This window comes from Glycine soja, chromosome 17 (assembly GCF_004193775.1).
Source record: "Glycine soja cultivar W05 chromosome 17, ASM419377v2, whole genome shotgun sequence".
Classification (NCBI taxonomy): domain Eukaryota; kingdom Viridiplantae; phylum Streptophyta; class Magnoliopsida; order Fabales; family Fabaceae; genus Glycine; species Glycine soja.
Genome location: NC_041018.1, coordinates 40,191,485 through 40,201,858, shown reverse-complemented (window position 1 = coordinate 40,201,858; position 10,374 = coordinate 40,191,485). Strand labels below are relative to the sequence as shown.

Below are 10,374 nucleotides of genomic sequence, written 5' to 3'. Positions count from 1 at the left end.
AACTAAACTTTTATTATACTACATGTGTTTACATAAATAGGTCGGTTTGTAATATTTAAAAGACTTTAAATAACTGAAGTATGACTTTTTTAATTTAATAAATTTTAAAAAATATTTATCATGTAAATTCTTATGTTAAGTTGTTTCTATAATATTTGAGGCAGAAATATTGTTAAATTATTTTTATATTTGTAAGCTAGAGAAAATATTGAAATAACCTGAAAATAAGTTCTGAAAAATTACGACAAGAAAACACTTATACAAATACTATCTCATAAGATAAGCTGAAACTTAACTTGATCCAACTTCTAAAAGCATCCTTAGTAAATAAGTCAGATTCACTTGATCAGACTTGACCTAAACCTAAATACGGATTAAGTTATCAACCCGAGGAACAACCAAACATGATTCTCCATCATAGGTAGCTCATCTTTTACCATTATTATTAGCTTATATGTACATATATAAACATGCATGCGCCTCATTTAGATGCTTTCGGGTGTAGTAAAACCCGATTATTGCTTGCATATGGGCGTGATGATATTATATCATGCATTTTTACTTCCTGAACTTGTACCTAGCAAGAGCAAAATCAACAATGGTGTCAAGTTCTTCGATGGTGAGTACTCCATCGTGGTTGGCGTCTGCTCTCCTTAGAAGACGACATGCTCTTATTGATGGATTGACAAGTGCACTGTACACCAATTCCATCTGACATGACCTAAACCTAATACTGGTAAAGATATCTACCCGACCAAGAAGCAAACATGCTTCCATTATATCCTAGTTTTGATTATACAAAGTAGAGGCCGATCATATAGCCTGCTAGCTCATATTATTCTACCATAAATAATTAGTTATAGACGTACATGCGCCTCATTTAGATGCTTTGGGATTAAGGCATATGGGCGCGATGATATCATATCATGCATATATATTTACTTCCTGAATGTGTACCTAGCAAGAGCAAAATCAACAATGGTGTCAAGTTCTTCCATGGTGAGTACTCCGTCGTGGTTGGTGTCAGCTTTCCTTAGAAGACGACATGCTCTCCATCCGGGCATCTTGGATCCAAATTCTATGAAAGCTTTCTTAAGTTCTTCTTTGCTCAAACGACCGTCTCCATTACTATCTGCTTTTCTCAATATTTCCCTTATTTGATTTTCGGTGACGATTATATTCGGAGGTAGGTGCCTGTACCCAGGCACGGGCGGGATAAACACATGCTTATATGTGTTATTCGGAGGTAGGGCCTTGTGCTCAGTCATGGCAGGGATGAATATTGGCATTTTGATCTTATCTGTGTTATTTCTCTAAGGTCACCGATGCTAATTAAGTGTGTTTATGGAGATGAGTGGGCTATGTTTTTTAAAATGCCAAGACGAAAAGATTTATATAGCTAGCTAGCAAGAGTCTCACGGGGTCTATCTAGTCATAAATCTTAATTATTATTATTAGGTATGCTAGATGTTTTTTTGTCTTTTAGATATTGTTCTTTGTTTTTCATTTCTTTTTTTCTTCTGTATTTCGGCTAAGATATATAACAACTTCTTGAAGAAGCTATATCACATAGTAATGAGTAATGACACCTGGTAGCTATTAGCGCGCTAGATATGATTCTAAAGAAACTGTTATAATAACATTCTTGTAGAAAATGATTTTATAGTTATATGTAAGTATGCAACTACTTTTTTTCTTCTAAAGTTGCATTAATTCTTATTCTCACCCAGTCCAAATTAATTAGATTCTTGGGTCCTTTTGACTATGATTCTTATGGAGAATATGATTCTGATTCTCTGGTCGATGGGATCCGTTATCCTTTTGCATAATGCATGTATATAGATATATGTATCCTTTTTTTTTATTCGTAAAATCTTCAAAGGGAAGACAAAGAATAGTTAAAAAGAGAAAAAAATCTCAATAGTAATTTTTGTCCCTGAATTTAAGCATGATGTCTAGAAAATAAGATTGAATAAATTCTTAACTAATTTAAAAGTAAATATTTTATTCAGTTTGGGATGCAGTTTATTTTTAATCATTTTGCTGTAACGAATTCTGCAATACTAAGAAAATTATCAGTGTCCTTTTATGATACAATCTCCTATTTCCATTTTTGTTGCTTGGCCTGTTTTATATTTCTAATATACATTACAATTGGTGCTTTTATCTCTTCATGGCGGAGAACACACACATGAAGAAACTCACGGCAGAGGTAGCTCGCCTCAAAGATCTTCTGGTGGACATCAAGAAACTTGCAGAGATGATGGAATCGCGTGACCAAGAGTTGAAATCACTCCTTGAGCATTTAACAATGAGAGAAAATGATCAGGATACTAGATTTGAAACAATTGAATCACACATCACCTCCTTGCTTAGGAACAATTCAGGACCTTCGAATCCACCACTTCAGGTTCAAAATGTCAAACTAGATTTTCCTAGATTTGATGGATCTGATGTTTTACAATGGATATTCAAGGCTGAGCAATTTTTTAATTACTACCATACTCCGGATGAGCAACGTTTGATTATTGTTGCTGTTCATCTTGATAAGGAAGTTGTTCCTTGTTTTCAAATGCAATCCCGCGATAATGCTTTTCCTTCTTGGACTACATTCACTAGAGTTCTGAAATTGGAATATGGCCCTTCACCATATGAATGTGCTAGATCTGACTTGTTCAAATTACAGCAAGAAACTATGGTTCAAGATTATTATGTGAAATTTACAGCATTGGCTAATCGGGTTCAAGGTGTTACGATGGAAGCCTTGCTGGATTGTTTTGTTGGAGGACTCAAACCTAACATTAAAAGAGATGTGATTGCTCAAAATTCTGTTATATTGCTGAGATGTGTGTCATTAGCAAAATTGTATGAAGAAAAATACTCTTATAAAGTCAGGAACTATCATACCAATTTTAACCATAACCAACCTACAAGCCCATACACATACCAAAAACCAAATCCAACCACAAACCAAAATGTCTCTCAATCCCTGAAATCCTCAAGTTTACCACCATTACTCCCTAGTCCCCCAACCTCTAGCCAAATTAAGAAAATGTCAGCCGCTGAAATGTAGCTTAGGCGCGAGAAAGGACTCTATTTCACTTGTGATGACAAGTTTACTCCTGCTCACCGATGTCCTAACAAACAATATCTCCTCTTACAAGTAGAAGATGATGAAGTTTTTGATGAAAGTGCCATTGAGAAATTGGATGAGGTTACTCTGGAGCGGCCTCAACAAACTGAACCGCACTTATCCTTTAATTTAAAAGGATCATCAGGTTTGGGAACAATGCGATTCACTGGATTGATTAATGGAATGCAGGTACAGATCTTGCTGGATAGTGGAAGTTCAGATAACTCCTTACAACCCATAATTGCACATTGTCTGAAATTACCAATTGAACCTATCCCTGAGTTCAAGGTGTTGGTGGGGAATGGCAATGCTCTTACTGTGGAAGGACTTATAAGAGAATTGGAGGTTAAGATTCAAGGCCATTCCGTGGTTTTACCTGCTTACTTATTGCCAGTAGCTGGAGCAGATGTGGTACTGGGTGCATCATGGCTGTCTACATTGGGTCCACACATCTCAGACTATAGCAAATTAACTCTAAAATTCTTCAGTAACAACCACTTCATTACGTTGCAAGGAGATCAATTACAGTTACCAAGCGTAGCTCAATGCCATCAATTGAGGAGATTGCAGCATACACATTCAATTGCAGAACTATACTCCCTTTGCTTTACACGATTTCATGGTCCTCAGGATCACTTACTGGAGCTTCCACCAAATATGGACCCTGCACTAACCACTCTGTTACACACTTACAAAGATGTTTTTGTTGTTCCTGTTGGATTACCACCTCCTAGAATTCAAAATCACTCTATTCCCTTGATGCAAGGATCCCAACCTGTCAAAGTCAAACCATACAGATACCCCCATAGTCAGAAGGAACAAATTGAAAAGATGGTTCAGGACATGCTCAATGAAGGTATTATTTCACCCAGCACAAGCCCTTTTTCCTCACCTATCATTTTAGTGAAAAAGAAAGATGGGACATGGAGGTTTTGCACTGATTATAGGACTTTAAATGCTATCATCATCAAAGATAGTTTTCCTATACCTACTGTAGATGAATTGATAGATGAGTTGTATGGAGCTAGATTTTTCTCCAAATTGGATCTTAGATCTGGCTTTCATCAGATTTTGATGAACAAAGAGGACAGATACAAGACTGCTTTTAGGACTCATCAAGGCCATTATGAGTGGCTCGTGATGCCCTTTGGGCTCACTAATTCCCCTGCAACTTTTCAAAGTTTGATGAATGATGTGTTCCGGGGTTTATTGAGGAAATATGTTCTTGTCTTCTTTAATGACATACTAGTATACAACCCTACTTGGAATTCTCATCTGCAACATCTAGAATCAGTTTTACAGGTGCTGCAGTATAACCAATTATTTGCTAAGCTGTCTAAATGTGCATTTGGTTTAACTGAAGTTGAATATCTAGGCCATACTGTTTCTGGTGAAGGTGTGGCTATGGATAAAGACAAAGTGCAAGCTGTAATTGATTGGCCAGTTCCTCAGAATCTAAAACAATTAAGAGGCTTCTTGGGACTTACTGGTTATTATAGAAGGTTCATAAAGGGTTATGCATCCACAGCTTCTGTACTCACAAATCTTCTTAAGAAAGACAGTTTTACATGGGACCCCACTGCTACTGTAGCTTTTACAGCATTAAAACAGGCAATTACTAAGGCTCCTGTATTAATTAGCCTTGCCTAATTTTGCAAAGCCTTTCATTTTGGAAACTGATGCATCAGGAAATGGCATTGGAGTTGTCCTAAGTCAAGAAGGACGCCCCATTGCATTCTTCTCTAGGAAACTCTCATCATGAATGCAGAAACAATCTGCTTATTCTAGAGAATCTTTTGCTATCACTGAGGCTATCTCCAAATTTAGACATTACTTGCTGGGCCATAAATTCATTATTCAAACTGATCAAAAGAGCCTGAAAACACTCACTGAACAAGCCTTGCAAACTCCTGAACAACAGTCATGGCTACCTAAGCTCCTTGGATATGATTTTACTATTGAATACAAACCAGGGAAAGAGAATATCCCTGCTGATGCACTATCCAGGTCATTTTTCATGGCTTGGTCAGCTACAAAAATACACTTTATAGAGGTCTTGCGGAAAGCACAAGCTGCAGACCCTGACCTAGCAGTTATTATTTCATCTTGCACTTAAAAGGGGTCAGTCAATTCACACTATTCAGTCCAAGACAAGCTACTACTGTGGAAGGGTAAACTTGTTGTTCCCAAAAACCATGATATGATCCAACAAATACTAAAGGAATTTCATAGTTCTACTATGGGTGGACACGCTGGTTATACCAGAACTTTGGCTAGAATTGCCTCCCAATTTTATTGGTCTGGAATGCATGGTGACATCAAGGACTTTGTTCAACAATGTTTGGTCTGCCAACAAGCCAAAACAGCTATTGTTCTTCCCTCAGGACTCCTACAGCCGTTGCCAATACCCAACCAAATCTGGGAGGATTTGGCTATGGACTTCATTACAGGGTTACCTCCATCTCATGGCTATACAGTGATCTATGTAGTTGTGGACAGATTATCTAAATATGCTCACTTTGCAACACTAAAAAGTGACTATAACAGTAAGCAAGTTGCAGAAACCTTCATGAACATGGTAGTCAAACTACATGGTATCCCTAAGACTATAGTTTCTAATAGGGATAAGGTATTTACAAGTCAATTTTGGCAACATCTTCTGAAATTAAGTGGTACAACTTTGACCATGTCCACAGCTTACCACCCACAAACAGATGGTCACTCTGAGGCACTCAACAAATGCCTTGAAATGTATCCCAGATGTTTCACTTTTGACAACCCCAAGGAATGGGTCAAGCTATTACCCTGGGCTGAGTATTGGTATAACACTGCTTACCATACTAGCACTGGTATGTCTCCCTTTAAAGCTGTCTATGGAAGGGACCCACCAAAATTGCTTCGGTATGCACCTATTAATGATGAACCAGTCTCTGTACAAGAACAACTGCTGCTTAGAGATCAAATTTTGGCTCAGCTTAAGACTCATTTACTCAGGGCACAACAAATTCAAAAGAAGAATGCTGATTTGAAAAGAAAACATGTTGAATTTCAGATTGGTGACAAGGCTCTAGTGAAGCTTCAACCATATAGGCAACATTCCCTTGCTCTGAGGAAGAATAAAAAACTTAGCCTCCATTACTTTGGTCCTTTTACAATTGTTAAAAAGATTGGGAAAGTGGCCTACAAGTTAGACTTACCAGAGAACACCAAAATTCATCCTGTTTTTCACATTTCACAACTGAAACTTTGCCATGGTAACCATGCTCAACCATACATACCATTGCCTATGACAACTACTGATTCCAGACCAATGATCCAACCAGTTTCCATATTGCAAACAAGAACCATTATCAGGGGAAATCAACAGGTCAAACAACATCTCATCTTGTGGGAGGGATTGGATTCTTCTAATGCCACATGGGAAGATCAGTCAATTCTAAGTGAGGCTTTTCCAGATTTTAACCTTGAGGACAAGGTTAATTTTGATGGAGGGGGAATTGTAACAAGTGCTAGCAGCAAGGATAAAGTTGAAGGGACAAAAGAGGGAAATAATTTGACACAAAATGAATTAGTTACATGGTTGGGAAAGAGGGGCCCACAACAAAAGGGAAAACACACGTCTGAAGGGATATTGGGTGTGAGGTAGTAGTATAATTAGCTAAGCATGAGAATAGTAGAGAGGAGGATGTAACGAATTAAGAACCTTTTCTCTCTCTTGTTGGTTCATTTTCTGTCCATACTTTTCTGCTACTAGTTCCCTTTTTAATCATTTTGCTGTAACGAATTCTGCAATACTATGAAAATTATCAGTGTCCTTTTATGATACAATCACCTATTTCCATTTTTGTTGCCTGGCCTGTTTTATATTTCTGATATACATTACACATTCTCTGTGTATCCTTTTCTCCTTTGCGTAAGAATCCTGACCAAAGTGATCACGAATATATAAGACCGGCCAGTGCCAACTCCTTCTTTCACTGATGCATCAATATTCAGTTCACCTTCAAAAATTCTGGATTATAGGATATCAAGAGTGATATAGCAATATCTGGTTAGTTGTTTTACTTGTTATAGCCATTCATTACGTCCCTGCCAAATTGCCCACAGAATAACAAAAATCCATACTCAAAGCAAATTTATCCATCCTTGACATACACGTACGATTCTATCCACACCTGTATGGACGTACACCACATTCTGCTCTTCCAGCTTCAGACACAAGGAGTAATCTCAAAATCAAACAGAATCTCTAACGTGTAGGAGCATTGTAATCTTGAGCACATAAGACCGGCCCAAAAGATATATATTCTTCTTCCCATGACTGAGATTCCAGTAATCATTTATTACTTTAGTGGTTGTGAAGATATATGGAATAAGAATAACCAAATTAAAGTAAATGAAATTACAAGAAGACCATAAGAATATTTATTTTTTTCTTAAGAATTCATGACCAGCACAAGTATTAAAAGTTTACACTAATTCACGTATCTAATTGAGTTAAATCTTCGTGATAGAAGACTATAAGAATTTGTTATATATGAATGGGACATTTATTTACTATTAGTATTTTAGGTTCTGCATTACATACAATAAACATTTATTTTATGTAAGTAAAACTTGTAATAAATAAATATTTTAAATATATAAATATATTATAATTAGATTTATTTTAAATAAATATTATTTTAACATTTAAATTATAATTTAGATTTATGAGAAATAATTGTGATCCAATGTTAATTTTAATTATTGATAATTCATTTTTTAAAAATATTAAAACTTAAGTTACAACTAAAAGTATTAAAATGATAGAGTAAAAGAGTTAAGATATTAAGAAAAATTCTTTTATCAAAAGAAAAGCAACTAAAAATGTTTGTGCTTATGATAGTTATTCTGATTTATGTATATATAAGGATATTATATAGTAGAAATAAATTTACATAAATTGGGGGGGAGGGGGGGGGGGGGGGGGGCGCCTCAACTAAATTTTATCTATTTTTAATTTTTTTAATTATATAGTTATTATAAAAAATATTAATTTTTTAAATATAAACAAAGGTATATTAAGATATGAATTAAAACTTTTAATCTGTGTGTTGGTTTCTAAATAAAAAGAAACGACAGTAGTGTTTCAAAGAAGAATAAAATAATACTCCACCAGATTTGTCAATTAGTCAAATTAAATAGTAAAATCAACATGTGTTCATCCTAGTGAAATTGAGTTCATAGTTTGAATTCCTTAAATTAACAAGACTTCGGATTTAAGCATATGCAATGAAAACATAATTAACAAGAAAGATTCTATTAAAAATTATTGATATCAATTAATTTTTTTTTTAAAAAAATGATCATTGACAAAGCTATTAGATATAATGCAACATGTGGTGACCAAAAAGTTTAGTCAAATAGTGAAGATGTGTTGAAACTTATCTAAAACTTAACGAAATGTTCTTTGTGGCCTTACTCTAACCATAAAGTAACGAAATTATTCTTATTCTCCCGTGTATTTTTTGTCAATAAACTAATTTAGTTTTAAAGAAATAAAATAATGAAAATGGAGTTAAAGTCCGTAAACAATTACAAAACTAATGAGTGGAATTGCAGTGTTAATGCTGCTATATCATTGTAGAATTTGTGCTTTTGTTGGCTCAAAATAATAACCACATGTAATAGGAATAAAATCTTAAAAGTGTAAATTACAATTTTGATTTTTTTATTGTTTCTAATACGTAATTTTGATCTTTTTATTACTATTTTTGTATGATTTTAGTCTTTAATTTTAAAAAATTTATAATTTTAATTTAATCTTTTAATTTCACATACATTTGATTTATTTTATTTTAATTCAATTGAACTCTAGACTTAAGATTTATTTAAGGTATCAAAGAAATATTTTAATTAATTAAAATATAAAAATTAAAAGAAACAAATATATGAATAAAAAAACAACTGAAAATAACTTATTAATATAATCACAAATAAACACTTACACGTACGAGTGTTTTATGATAAGAGAAGCTCAAATAAAGTGTGCATAAGTTAGACTTAACTTGATCCAACTTCCAAATGCACCCATAGTAAATAAGACTAAACTTGATCGATCAGACATGACCTAAACCTAATACTGGTAAAGATATCTACCCGACCAAGAAGCAAACATGCTTCCATTATATCCTAGTTTTGATTATACAAAGTAGAGGCCGATCATATAGCCTGCTAGCTCATATTATTCTACCATAAATAATTAGTTATAGACGTACATGCGCCTCATTTAGATGCTTTGGGATTAAGGCATATGGGCGTGATGATATCATATCATGCATATATATTTACTTCCTGAATGTGTACCTAGCAAGAGCAAAATCAACAATGGTGTCAAGTTCTTCCATGGTGAGTACTCCGTCGTGGTTGGTGTCAGCTTTCCTTAGAAGACGACATGCTCTCCATCCGGGCATCTTGGATCCAAATTCTTTGAAAGCTTTCTTAAGTTCTTCTTTGCTCAAACGACCGTCTCCATTACTATCTGCTTTTCTCAATATTTCCCTTATTTGATTTTCGGTGACGATTGTATTCGGACCCAGAGTCTTGTACTCAATCCTAGGGATGAACACAGGCATTTTGATCTTAATTTTTTTTTCTCTCCAAGGTCACCAGTGCTTATTTGTGTTTATGGATATGAGTGGGCTATGGTTTTAGAAATGTCAAGATGAAAGTATTTATATAGCTAGCAAGAGTCTCATGGGTCTAGTCATAAATCTATTATTATTATTTAGTATTATTTGGTATGGTAGACATGCTTTCATATATATATATATATATATATATTAATGACACCTGGTAGATATGATCGATTCTAGCTAATTAAAGTAACTGTTTTTATTTATATAAAAAAAACATTCTCGTAGCAAAAGATTTTATAGTTATGTAATTATTTTTGTTTTTCTAAAGTTGCATTATTTATTATTCTCACCCTGTCCAAATCAGATTCTTGGGTCAAATGTACGTAGTATATGATTCTCTGGTCATTGGGATCCGTCGCCCTTTCATAATGCATCATACATATCCTTATCTTTTATTCCTAAAATCTTCAAAGGGAAGATGAAGGATAATTAAGAAGAGAAAAAATCTCAATATATATGAAATTAGATAAAAAAAAATCTTATTATGAATTATTAAAATTAAAATACATAACAATTGATGGAAATGGTCTTATTCACTCATCTTGCGATTACAATATTGGA

General features: G+C 34.4%; 1 long non-coding RNA gene across 1 annotated transcript; it reads right to left on the bottom strand.

Moving 5' to 3' along the window:
• Positions 1-214: 214 nt before the first annotated feature.
• On the bottom strand, positions 215-9,841 carry LOC114391959. Its single transcript, XR_003662216.1, has 2 exons — positions 9,252-9,841; positions 215-727 (listed from the first exon to the last, which is right to left on the bottom strand). It is a non-coding gene; the product is annotated as an uncharacterized LOC114391959 (long non-coding RNA).
• Positions 9,842-10,374: the final 533 nt, after the last annotated feature.